The sequence below is a fragment of the Protopterus annectens genome, chromosome 2.part1 (assembly GCF_019279795.1).
Source record: "Protopterus annectens isolate FY-2018-M chromosome 2.part1, PAN1.0, whole genome shotgun sequence".
NCBI classification, from domain to species: Eukaryota; Metazoa; Chordata; order Ceratodontiformes; family Protopteridae; genus Protopterus; species Protopterus annectens.
The window spans coordinates 760,504,957-760,519,910 of NC_056729.1; positions in this window are offsets into that span (position 1 = coordinate 760,504,957).

The window sequence follows — 14,954 nt, forward strand, 5'->3', positions numbered from 1 at the left end:
CAATGTGAACACAGCCACAACCACATATGGTAAGCTAGCATAATATTACAGTATATGGACTATCTGTTCTACACCATCCTCATATGTGCCACTCACTGGATGACCCTACATATACCAGGCTGCTACACAGTTTGATCTGATGGCTGTCTGTGGTATGGGACATGTGTTTGTATGGCCTTACAAAAACGTACGCCAAAACGGTACCATACAGTGGGGCTACATGTATCATCAGATAAAAGGGGAACTAGAACAATGACATCTACCACAGTCTGTACACAGGCTACAGTACATATTAGCAATACACACACTGCCAACATTCACCATCACTACACAGACCTCAGTACTGTACAAACATCCACAGAATGTCCAGGTTATTTCATGAAATATGATCCCTACTGTACATAACATGAGTAGCAATCAGATATATCACTGGCTTGTTATCAGATATGATGACATTATTTATGGTGTACAGCACATATGCACCACTTCATGCACGACATATGTACAAAGATTGACAGAGATGTGGCTGACAGCACATACACAGGGCCAATATAGACATGTTGCTGTGATAACCTCATACATTTACCATTGTAACGGGGTTTGTTGCAACATATGTCCTATGAGGGATATGAAGTCAGTAACTATCATGGTCTTCACCATCTACAGACTGCAATCCTAACACTACCTTCTGCATTCCACAGATAGATGTTCCATGGCTAACACATGAAACCAAAGGCACAACACTGCCCAGTCTTCAGATGCCCCTGCAGATGGGTATTCCTCATATACATGGAACTGACCTGACAGGTATTGCAACATGTACACCAGCCATATCCAGACAAACACTGTTAAACCAACATTACTCCAAATGCAGTATAGCAGCACTTACAGTCTGTAGTCAGGTCAGGCCCATCCCCTCCTGTTTGTTGCCCTCTTTCCACAGTGTATGTTGTTAGAGATACATCCCCAATCCATCTGAGATGCTGTTTGCCAAACAAAGATCTAGTTCCTGCTCACAGTGAATGAAAAAGGCCAACACCACCATGATTTTCCTAGATATTAGAGTGTGTTTCCATGCAATTAGCTATGGGAATGTTACCACAGCTGTTCTACATGCAATCAGCTAGGGAAAGGCTGCAATTCATACAGAGGCCATGAGCTGATCATGAGCATTACTTAAAATACGCATGTTGCTGCCTAAGCAAAGCAGGTGTGGGTCTCCACATCCACCAGAGAGGGAGTAGGGGAGGCAAACAGAGGCAAATACATGTCAGGGAAGGGTGGGAGAGTAAAAAACATGTTTGTGTCACACACCTACCAGCACAGGGTATCAAACCCCTGATAACTATGTAGTGCTATCACAGTTTGATGCAGTTATTGGTTGCCCACATGAGTTACCTGCTGTGGAGCACGCAGAACCTATATGTGATGGTGAGTGACATCTGTAACAGGGATGTGGTAGCTATACGGCAGGTGACGTACACGTGCCTGTCCACATGAATAGGTGTCAGTGTCAACACAGCCACACTCTCACAGGGATGCACACACATTGACACACGTGGCAGAACCAGGAGTACAACTCAACAGTAGTGGGATTGCCACAACACATCAATGTGCCGGTATCACACACACCACATGGTCATACAGTGGCCATATGGGCAAAGATTATGAGGAGGTGTCAGACATCAGACAGCATGCTTCAGTATGCCCAGGGGGGTTGTAGTGAGTGTGGATGTGGACATACGCACCATAAAACACACACACGAACACACTGGTTGCCAGTACTGACATGCATGGGTGCATATCTGCATGGGTGTGTGGTGGTCAACTGTGCCAGCAGGCTATACAAGGGTAGGTGAGGGGTATACCTTGGCATCAGGCCACATGACAATGGTCTGCATTGTGGTTCAAGGTTGTCATTTCTGCATTTGCCCACACAGGTGGGTATTGTATCCCCCATCCAGTCACCTGGGTGGCTATTGTGTGTGGCCAATGCTGTGCATCCCCTGCTATGTATGTGTTCCTTACTCCATGACATGGATGGTGTTTAGGATATGCACACCTCCCACATGCATGTACAGTGACATGTGGAACTGTACCTGGGGTGTCTGGCTCATGTTGTGAACACAGATTATGATCAGATGTGCCAGTCTTGCCCACCTGTGGCAGGGACTGGAAATGGCCAGCAGGTTTACCCTGCACCTACACTGATAGCATGCTAACAGCATTCCATGGTGTCAGTGGCATCTGCCCATACAGGGCATGTTGTCAGGCATGGTATGTCCATTGTGGGTCACATGTGAAGGCACCACAGGTAGTGCAGGTGTCCATTGGGGAACATGGGGGAGGTGCACTGTCTGTATGTATGTGCATATTGGACAGCTGGGCAAGGTGACATGCCCTCTGTAGCCCACTGCTATCACTCCAAAGTTACTATTGGTGGCTAATATGCAGTGTACTACCCACATATTGGCTGTTGCCTAGGCATGCATATGTATGAGACATGGGTTGAGAATGTGCTCTGGGTAATACTGGGGTTGTTAACTGTGATTGTCTGGCCTTGATGTCACATGTATGGGTATGGCTTTGCACCCCAGCCTCTCAGCTATTTTACATCTGTTATCTCAGTACGGTTGACATTGTGATACATCGTAGAGCCACCATACAAGAAATATGCAAAACCCCACTCCACATTGGCCACAGGTGTTACACTCTCACACCCACCTCTACACAGTATACAAGTTGCAAATACACACGTACCCACCCACACCTGTCACATGTGGGAGTAGAACCCCTACCTAACTAGTTTATTACACTACAGCACTACACAGTTATAGTACACACCATGGACATTCCTGGAGTGTGCCTTTCCCAAAGGTGTATTTCACAATGAATGGCATCAGCAGGATTACCAAAGTAGGGCATTTCACATGTGCTGTGAGTGAGTAGCCTAAAATGCATTGCTTCCTACACAGACAGTGAGACGCACACAAAACATCCCCAACTGACATGTGCAGGTATAGAACCCATGACCAATGCATATATCACAGTAGAGCATGGAGCTGTTATAGGACGCACCATTGGGATTACTACAGAACTCTTTCCCCAAAGATGTATTTCACAAGGAATGACATTGGCAGCATTGCCAAAGTAGGGCACTTCAAATGTACTGTGGGTGACTAGCCTACAATGCATTGCTCTGTACACAGATATTGAAACACACACAAAGCATCCAGAACTGCCATGGTTAGGGATAGAACCCTACCACAGTTCTAAATCACACTGCAGCAGTACGCAGCTACCGGACGTGCTACAGAGATTACTGGGCTACAATGTTCCCAGAGGTGTATTTCTAGGTGGGTGACATCAGCAGCCTTGCCAAAGTTGAGTATATGAATTGTAAGGAGTGTGAGTACCCTAAAAAGCATTGCCCTTTATTCAGTCAGAGACAGACAGACACACACTCATTTGTCAAGTCTGGGGTTAGAACACCTACCTAACTGCTTTATCAAATTACAGCAGTACGCAGCTACAGGACGCGCTATGGAGATCACTAGACTACAACCTTACCAGAGGTCTATTTCTAGGTGGGTGACATCAGCAGCCTTGCCAAAGTTGAGTATATGACTTGTAAGGAGTGTGAGTACTCTAAAAAGCATTGCTCTCTACTCAGTCAGAGACAGACAGGCACACACACACATACAGACACACAAACACACAGTTGCCAGGTCTGGAGTTAGAACACCTATCTAACTACTTTATCAACCCACAGCAGTACATAGTTACAGGATGCGCTACAGAAATTACTAGGCTACAGTTCTCCCAAAGGTGTATTTCACATTGGATGAACTCATGGGCCATAACCCATTCATCTAGGGGTTGACATGCCACATATAGGCACACACGGGGTCATATGTCACAGGTACGTGTATACAGCTACTAGATGAATATTTCCTTGTACAGTCATGTTGCACAGCTGTCATGTGCACCACATAGTCTGTAATGCTGACAGATACTGGTGGCTAGTATCTGCAGTGAGTGACATCTGCACCTCATGTGTTTGGGGACCTTTGGCTGTGTGCTGGGTGTGACAGGCCTGGATGGCTCCTTGTCGCAGTGACCCTCTTCCACACATCTATGTACATCTATTTTTGGCTTACATTAGTGTGTTGTCCTGACATATATGTCTGTATTCCTATCCACTGTGTGTGCAAGGCATGAGTGGTGCATACTGACAAGTGTCTGGACTAACAACTGCAACTGCCAGATATGTCTGTTCCACTGGTGTTTGCAGTCAATGCCTTCATGTGCTAAAGTGTGTGAGCATGTCCAGTATGCCCTTTTAGTATGTTGTGGACTGACATTGCCTTCATTTCCTCTAAGTGTGTGAGCATGCCCAGTATGGCCACCTGTATTAAATTTGTGGATCATGTCCATGTAGTTTGTGCTGTAGTGCTGACCTTTGTGTTGTACACCAACAGGTAGCATGCTGTCTCTGCAGGGTATCCATCAATCATTTGGCTTTGACTGTTACTACATTTCTGCATAGCGAGGGGGGCACACCTGACTGTTTCTACATTTCTACACAGGGTTGGGGGCACACCTGACTGTTATTCCATTACTATGTAGGATGTGGGGGGCACATGTGATACTTGTTCACATTTGCTATGACTGTACTGGTATGTCAGGTACTCCATTTCATTCTGTATTGCTAACTATCATGCTGACTAGAGGCATATCAGTGTACTACAGATCGTGCCTTTGGTTGCCCTACATATATCCTACCCTTCAGAACTAACATCCCACTGCCTGTCCTGCTGTGGTCTGTCTGTGTAGGCCTGGGGGGAGGTTAACCATAGCCATCATTCTGGGGCCATGGCACAGGCTCTGTTTGGTTTTGTCTACACCTGTCCTGCTGGCTGGGACTGTTGTTGGGTATGTGAACCTTCCTGACTAGCATGTGTGGGTCTTATGGACACACATGTCACTCAGTCCATTTAAGGCAGTGGGTTTTGTCACCCTGTGTAGTACTGGCTACTATGGTGACTCCATTATGTGTTACAGATGTCATGGTGCCACTATGGGTGTCTACTGTCTGCTGCCATAACATTCGGCCACCCAATTCCCTTGCATGCTCACATCCATACCATAGCTACAGGTAACACCACATTCTACTCCATTTGGCAATTGGTAGGTTGACTGACTTACCTTGAGGGTGTGCCAGACTTGCGGATGGTGCTGGAGGGCTGCCTATGTTGGATGCACATAGTACACTCCCTATAAATGGTTGAGCACTGATAGTGTCATGTTTGGCATCCCTTTTACTGTATGTGCAAGTCAGAGAGAGGTGTCATTCCCTGGGTCCCTACTGTGTCAGTGCATGTGCTATGCGTTGCCTCTTTGCCAAGGCCAGGGTATACTGGGCACGCCTCCTTCTGCCTACTGGGGCAGGCTTGGGTTGTTCCTCTTCTGAGTCACTCTGTGCCTCTGCAGGCCTTGGCATTGGTGGGGGGCTGTGTGTCCCTGCCCCATGCTGTTCCTGCTGCAGCTGTTTCTGCAGGATCATATTGTGTAGCATAGCACATACCATAACAATTTGGGTACATGTAGCTGCAAGGCACCACCGGATGTGTCCAGACACTGGAACCATGACCTGAGCATCCCAAACACATGCTCTATTATATGTCTGGCCTGTGCGTGTGCCTCATTATGGCATTGTTGTTCAGGTGTGTGTGCATTTCTGATGGGTGTCATCAGCCACGTCTCCAGTGTGTACTCAGCATCCCCCACTAGGTGACTGTAGGGGATATCCACACTGGCAAATCTCTGGTGCAGATGCATCAGATGCCATATGTGTGAATCGTCATAGCTTTCAGGGCAGCCAGCACACACATTCATTATAATGCGCTGGGCATCACATATGACCTGGCAGTTGATGGAGGGAATGCCTCTGCGGTTGATGTAGGCCCTACCCTGCTCACCAGGTGGTGCTTTGATGCATATGTGCGTTCAGTGTATAGCACCCACTACCCCAGGGTATTCTGCTATTTGATGGAAGAAATGCATATTGCTGGCCAACACCTCACGGGTGTTGAGGAAATATACATGCTCAGTGGCATGTGCTGACATGGCATCCAGGAACTGGTAGAATACTCAGGATGTGCTGACATGGCATCCAGGAACTGGTAGAATACTCTGGATGTGCTGACATGGCATCCAGGAACTGGTACAATACTCTAGATGTGCTGACATGGCATCCAGGAACTGGTAGAATACTCTGGATGTGCTGACATGGCATCCAGGAACTGGGAGAATACTCTGGATGTGCTGACATGGCATCCAGGAACTGGTACAATACTCTGGATGTGCTGACATGGCATCCAGGAACTGGTACAATACTCTGGATGTGCTGACATGGCATCCAGGAACTGGTAGAATACTCTGGATGTGCTGACATGGCATCCAGGAACTGGTAGAATACTCTGGATACAGATGCCTGTGAGATCCCCATGATGTCCTCAGTTGTGCTTTGGGAGGAACCCGTGACTAGTACACCTAGGCCTACACATACCTTGGTATCCACTGGGATGGGTTCCCCTCGGTCAGTTTGGTGTGTCAGGTGTGGCCGGCACAGTTCAACAATTTGCTGTAGGAGGTCTCTGTCCACCCTATAGCACTCATCTATCTCCAGCTCATGTAGCCCCTGGTAGGTTATCTTGGATCTGTACACTCTTCTCTGTCTCCTCACTGTGGGTTGTTCGGCAGCATTCAAATCCTCATCACCCTCAGCCTCTTGCACATGTTGTTCTATGTTGCCTGCTGCAGCCCTTCTCATTTTGTAGGTTTGTTTGCTAAAATTTCCCTGCTTGTATACACCGGTGGTGTAGAGTATGGGAAAAAACACAGAGGAAGGTATTTGCTTAGTTTATAGTAGTGTTCTGGGCTGGGCTGGTCTGCTGTCTGTGTAATTGGCTGATTCTGATACATTTCACCTGCCAGCTAAGCTAGTTCTCCTTGATTACCCTCCTACTGCTGTTTTCCCTTCCCACTGACTTCCTGTTTTAGCTCATGTGCGCACCGCACAAACAGAATGCTCATATGTGCACAGTGCTGCTATTTCCTGGTTTAACGTTTTTTTTTTCTTCCTGTAAAACCCGGTGCATGGCACACACCCGCTTAGGCTTTGTAAAGAGTGCTAGTCAGGTTTAGACACACCCCAGAGCTTAACACAGCTCAGCTAGGAGCAATCCCGAGCCACAGGTCTCCAATCTGCTTACAGAATGCCTGACATACATCCCCATGATGACACCTATATCCTAGTCTTGCACCCAGCTATTATTACTCTTACACTGTTGGGACCTTCCTCACATGCTGGGGAAAACTGGGATTCACTATCCTTCCTCTCATTTGCATAGGATTGCCTACTAATGCATAGTTACATGTCTCACACTGAGCCTCCCCTCTTAGCGACCATTACTCACTGGCCAGGTTGTCTTCTGCCTGCCATTGACTTGCATGGCATAATACTGATTTTAGTTAGAATGCTTATTTTAGGTTTATTTTATTATTTCCCCCCGATTCCGTTTGCGCGCCACTGCCCTATGCTTAGACAACCAAGATCGGCAAAAAAAAAAAATTAAAGTTGATTTTTTTATTTTTTAAACAGTTTGCAATGCCAGTGGCCTTATACTTGGCCATTGGCATGCTTCCTCAATGATATGTGGCCTTTATTTGGAGCTGTCATAGCTCTGTTTCGGATTTTGCAGAAATGTACTCAGTTACTAACCGAGTACATTTCTGCAGATAGCACTCGTCTTGCATGGACTATTGCAAGCTTCCTGGATTGCAAAATCACCTAATTTGCATGGATTGCTCCTGCAAATGAGGTGATTGCATATCAGGGCTTAGTCCGTGCATGATTAGTGTAGGAGCTCTTGTGCACTCCCCTGCAGGCTGTTCCTGGATCACATGGCAGACATACTGCCTTTCAGAGCTCCTACACTAATCATGAATGCTGTGCAGGGAATAGAGAATCTGGGGGATAGAGTTGAAGCTTTGTTAAATATCTTGCTTTACTTGCTGGCTGAAAAGAAAGTCACATTCTGAGGAATGTGCATGTAGATCTGTATGTGTACTTAAGAAACACAAACAGCAACTAAAGCTATTTTTGATAACAAATGAAATTGTCTTACTGGCATTATGTCTCAAATTAGAATTTTCAGATTTGGCCCTAGTCTCTCCCACTCTTTCTCTTTCTCAATCTCTGTCACTACCTGTCCCATTTAAGACCTGTGCACAACAATCAAGAGTATTGCTTTTTATGAAATGATAAATTTGTTTCATGTGCATTACCCATGTAAAGTGAGACCTATGGAATGCCAAGAAACTAGGTTTCTGTTTACATGATTATTTAAAGAATATCTTGCTTACATTTTGTAGGAACTTGTACAGTTTTGTGATTGAGATATGTAGTAATGCATCACAATCTTGGTCATAAACTAGAATAAATCTATTTTAATTTTACTCATGGTCATATTCAAAAATCAACATTTTCAATCCAGGCTAGCATATTCACTGTGTCTATACATACAGTCTTCGGAAGGTGGAAACAAAGGATCAGTGACTGGGCTTGAGCAGGGACTGCAGGTGAATTAATGACATAGTCCTCAGCAGGTACATGCACAGGATTCCTGTTTTGTTCCTTTCTTCCTCTAAGTTTATAGCAACAGCAGGATAATTCTGGAGCAGTGTTATCTCAAGGGTAACTGAGTATGTATTCTATGAAGGAACATTTGCTAGCTCTAAACTTTAGTAATTCAGAATAAAGCATTGATTTTTCAGGGATTCTGGTTTCCATGTAAAGAATAGTGCTTACTCCATAGCTGTAATTTGCCCCTACTACATATTCAGGCCTGAAGGAAACTGTGGTTGTGTTTCAGTATTTCTCAAGGACAGTATCAAATTCCCAGAGACAACAAACTAAAGCCATTGAACTCCAACACATCCTGAACAAGACAAACTATCAAATTATATATCCTGCAAAAGGATACCCTCCATGTCCCCTGATGACAGTGTATTTGAGGTGCTACATATTACTAAAGATGCCTTTACAATGCAAAAATGCAACTTGATAAACTATAGCACATGTATCTCCAAAGTCTGGAGACTCTTAGACTTAATAATAAAAACTTGGTGGGAAAGATAGTTAACAAACCAAATAGAGGATACAATATTCTTGACCAGGTGCTATCTAATATAGCAACTATATGTCCCACCTTTCCAGTTTCTCTTGACATTAAGTCTGACCATAATCGTGTGACCTTCTCTTTCAAGATCATTAAAACCGCTGCAGTCAATAATTCTTATTTCAAGGATTTCAAATGGACAAACTTCAGACTTTATGACACGTTTTTCAAATTCACTTGTAAGACTGCTACATCTAACACCAGCTCATCTATTATTTACAAAAAGGAGTTCTAGTCCCACAAAGGTAATTGCCTAGACCTGGCCATCCTTGCTATTGTCAGATATAATTGGTAGTTTAAGAAGACACCCTGGTGGTTCATCAACTTAAGTTGACACAATGACAACAGAAATCACCATTTTAAATTGTACAACAGAACTAATTCCGCTTATTGACAAGTATCAGTAAGAAAGTAAAAACTGCAATCAGGGCTAGTAAGCCAAATCATGAACATAAATTAGTTCTAACTCAAAGGATAATTAGAAGTCCTTGTTTAGTAGAAGTTACAAGACGACTGAAACATGCAGCCATTACCACTTTGCCAGTGCCTACCCTTAGTCCTTCCTTCCCTTTCAAGAAGGTCTAGGCCACTCATACCAGGGATGAAATTAACACCTGTCTATTTGTCCAGCTCCTTTATAAAGGCAGACAACGTGTCACATTGCCTAGCTAGGAGAGAAAATGTATTCCAAATAAAGGACAGACACTTTGTAACAAATATATCCCTCTACCTCGTCTTATTTATTTGCTGGAGTATATTTAGATTTAGTGTTAGTAAGACTTCTGATTTTTGGGGTTATAAGGGTCCTTGTCTTTCTAGCTCTATAAGCAAGGTACAAATCACCCCCAAAAGCTATATAATACAGCTACAGATTATAGAGATAAAGCTTCCAGTGTGTCTTGGAAACTCAGGTCTTTTAAGCCCAAGATCATGTTACTTAAAAACTTCTGGGGTCTTTGCAATTGCCTGACATGCTTAGCAACAAACACCCCAAAGGGATGAGTCTAATAAGTGCAGAGTACAGGATGTTAATGACTTCTTCTGATCTAGAAGAAATACCTTTTGCTATGAGCTAAACAAGGAAAATGATTTTTTAATCACCATCAGAATGTGATGCTTAGTCATGAGGGAGCTATCCACCCAAGTACCCAGGTTTCTCACTACCTTGTCATTTATACTGCAATCTAGGGGTTGTTTGCCTTAGCACTGAGTTTGAAGTCATTATTTGTAATCCAGCTAATGTCAATTATAAGGTTGTTATAACAATGAGTTTGAGCCTATTTTTTATATACTAGCAATTGCAAGGGTAAGCTCCCACTGGAGTCACACCAGGAAACTAAGAAATAATATCTAGCAGTAATTCAACTTATCTAGAATAGCACCATCTACCAATACAAAGTAGACATAATAAATACAGTATCAGACAGATTTAGTGTAAACTTTACCATTGAAACAACATCTTAATTTACACAAATTCCCAGTGTCCTTATACCTCCTAATATCACAAAGGAATAAGTACTGAAAGAGCACACTAAAAAATGCTACTTCCATGAGTTCTAATAATTTACAAAAATGCCTCATACACTGTGCCAAATATGTCTTTGTGGGGCCCTTCCTTTAGTATTTTTTAATCTGAGCTTAGCTACAGAACTTGTCTGCAAAGCATGGTAAACTGCAGTGGTGATGCCTCTAAATTAGGATGGCCCAGTCACTGATGTATGGCTTCCAAAGCCATTGAGTGTGTCCTGTCTGATCTCATAAACTGTAATATCCAAGTCTTACCAGAACAGACTGACACCAGATTGGTCTTATCAAAGGAAGATCCTGCCTGCTATATTTAGTTAACTTCTTCGAGAATATCGCACAGGCTATAAACAGTGATCTGATTTGGATCTGACAAAAACATTTCACACTATATCCCATGCTGATGTCATAAACAAGCTAAGTGTCTTAAAGGTATATCAAAATCTAATAAGGTAGATAGCTAACTGGCTGAAAGAGAGATGTCATATAATTAAGGTGGCTTGCACCCCCTCAGAAGTAGGAAGATAATTAGTAATGTGCCCCAAAGCTTAATACCTGGACCCCTCCTTTTCAACATTAACTTCTCTAATACCCAGACTAGGAATCAGGGCATTAGGTAAATTAAATGTTCAGATGACTATAAGTATGCCATTACTGTCATATCACCCTCTGAGATCCATTTATTACAATAGGAACTAACTTTCTTAATCAAGTAGTGTATGGAAAGGGGGCTAAATTTAGATGCAAAGCAGTGTAGTATTATCACGTTTGGCAAAAAAACCCTCTCTCCCTCAATGTACAGCACAGTCAATAGTCTACTCCAAAATGCTAATGTAGTAAGGCATCTTTGAACCTGGTTGATAAATCCCTCTCCTCCAATCATTATGTAGTAGCAGTAATCAGAATATCCCTCTGTTTAACATAACTAATATCTAAAGGTATATTATCCAGGTCAAAAGAAGTTAGCTTACCTGTTTATGCATCCCTAAGTACACCAATTACTGAATATGATGTAATCTTTGGGTTGTACCTTTCCAGAAATATTAAGCAACTGGAAAGACATCAGAGATTTCTATCCAACTACATTGTCAGTCTAAAGTCTCTTGGTGACCAAGAAATGCTTGAATTATCACATTACTCCATTTCTCATAGGGTCTTGTGTGGTGATTATGGCTTGTGCTCCATACCACTGTGGACCTATGCACCTTGATCTCCTGTAACTTCGCTAGTCAAATAGCTGCATTAATACAAGAGCAAGGGACTTAGATGTGCACCAACGCATAAATGAAACACATTAGAGAGCCAAATGTATTATAGTTTCATAGTTTCATAGTATAGTACTAGGCTATCTGCCCTGGGGCATTTGTAAGCCTAGCCATAGTGATGTGGCTTTTGCCACCACATGAAATGGTACAAAAATGTACAGAATAAATTTAGAATACTGTGCCACTGTCTAGTAGTGACACAATGAAGGTCCCCTTATATAATAGAATTAGTTTACTGTGCCCCTGTCTAGCAGTGACACAGATGTGACCCCTGGGGTAAACTTACGATCTCCCATCCACTCATCAAGATTTCTCTTGAAGAGAGTCAGTGAGGGGCTCTGCCTAATACGAACTGGGATCTTGTTCCAAAGCATGGGAGGCCTCTGGGTTATGAATCTATCCCTCCAGCATGTCCTATTCATACTTGTGCCGAGGTTTAAGTCTTTAGCTCTCGTGGTCCTGATGGACTTGGTTTTTTTGAGGTGGAGCATGTCCATCAGATCATGATTGGACATGGCCTTGTACGTCAGGCAGAGATCATCTCTGAGCAGGCGGTATGCTACTGAATAGAGCTGAAGTTTCTTTAGTCTGGCAGAATAAGACATATGTTGGAGACCCTTGATCCTCTTGGTGAGGTACTTTTGTGGTCCCTCCAGTTGTTGCAAATGCCGGGTGAGGTACATACCAAATGGGGCATTGTACTCAATCATGGGTCTGATGAGGGAGGAATATAGGGGTACAATGACACCCTTGGATCTGGATGTGAATCCCTTCATGATGAGGTGTGCAAGGTAGAATGTTTTTCTAACCACTTTGGCAACGTGGGTATCAAATGAGAGGTCGCTGTCGACTTGGGTCCCCAGGTCTCTGATTACTTTTTCCGTACTCAGTGGGTTGCTGCCTATGTGATAATTTGTGGGTACTTTGTTTTTCCCAAAGGGGATGACTATACATTTTTTGGCATTTAGTTTAAGGCCGTGACTCCAGCACCAGTTGTCCGTTTCTGTGAGGCCTTTTTGTAGGATGTGTGTGTCTGCTGGTGTATCGACTATGGCGCCTAGTTTGCAGTCATCTGCGAACTTTGTCAGCCACAGCCCCCCCATGTTTGCTTTAACATCTGAGAAATAAATGCCGAACAAGAAGGGTCCCAGGACAGATCCCTGTGGGACACCACTTGTGACTGGCTTTGAGTCTGACATTGCTCCAGCGATTTTAACTTTATGGGTTCTGTCCTTTAGCCAGCTTGCAACCCATCTAGTGACATAAGGGTTTACTTTTAAGCCAACCATGGAACAAACTTACCCTGCAAGCTAAACAAAGTGGCACTATAGCATCCTTCAGTTTAAATCCTGATGATTGGATGTGCAATCTACTTTGTCTTTCTTGGGGGAAGGTTACAACATGAGGTTAGTATTTCTAAGTGGTATATGGTCTCTAAACTGAGTTTCCATGTATGTCCTATGAACCTCTGATCCTATGAAGAGACTGAATATTCCAAGAAAAGGGACTGAAGGCACAGAGAGAGAGAGAGAGAGAGAGAGAGAGAGAGAGCGAGAGAGAGAGCAGATTCACTTGCTATATCACACAGAGATTGAAGGATTATCTGAAGTGTAGGGAAGTCTGAAAGTTTTGTCCATGGTAATAAAATGCAATGGCTGGGGAAAGAGTGTAGAAGTAGTAAAAAAAAAAAAATAAAAAAAGCATCCTTGCAAAGGATTCAATCTTCAGACTCAGAGATGCTGTCTTCATGTAGTAATGAAGAAACTATCTCTGCTTCAATTTGACTGAAAATAAGAATACACTTAATGAGGCTGAATTTATTGTTAAGTAGGATTTTTGGCACATAGAAAGCTGATATTGTCCTTTTTAATTTATTCGGTAACCATGTATGATCATATAGGCAAGAATGTTTTTTTTCCTCTGGGGTGACCAAGATGCATTGGTCTTAACTAACAGTCAGAATGTCACAGAGTAAAAATTCAAAACAGTGAACTACAGAATAAATTTTATGAAATTATAATTAAACCTTGTATACTAATCTGCTAGACAAACACTTCTTCAGATGAATACAAATTTAAAAATCTGCTTAAATAACCAGTTAAAAATCACATGACTTCCATAAGGCAATCAAGTTAGTACAAAGAATTTCCACGTTAGACATAAATACATTCAGTACTAAAACCTTTTATTTTCTAATATATGAAAATCTTCCATATCTAAAAAAGATAAGTAAATTACATAAAACTTATGTTAAAAAAGATTTCTTCCCAATAAATAAATTATCCTGCAATAAACAGGCTATACAATAGAAGGAGGAAACTAGTTCAGAAAAAAAGCAAATCCCAAGAAGGAAAGACATCCCTGATCAGTATCCGTAAGAAACTGAAGTCCCTCATGACGTCATCCAAGGCTGACATCGAAAGAAAAATAGCCAAGGATTCAAAAGATAACCACAAAACCTTCTTTAGCTATGTTAAGAATCTAAGTGGCAACTCGCAGATATGCACTGAACTAGTGCAAAATAGCACAAAATATACTAAACCTACTGATATTGCCAACATCCTGGCAGATAGATTCAGTGCAAACTTCACCCCCCTCTCATCTCCAAAATGGCCCACAACAATACCAGAAAAGTGTAGTGTCCCAAAAATCACAGACGCACAGGTGAAAACAGCCCTTTCAAAAGCCAAAAACACAGCATCAATGGGACCAGACGGTGTCCCAGGCTGTGTCTTGCACGAACTACAGAACGAACTAACCCCCACCTAAATACGCTGTTCAACCTCAGCCTCTCCACAGGCTATGTGCCCATAGAATGGAGCACAGCAATGGTTATTCCTCTCCACAAAGGAGGGGCCACAACTGACCATGTTAACTATCGCCCCATAAGCCTGACTAGCCTGGTCTGCAAGGCTATGGA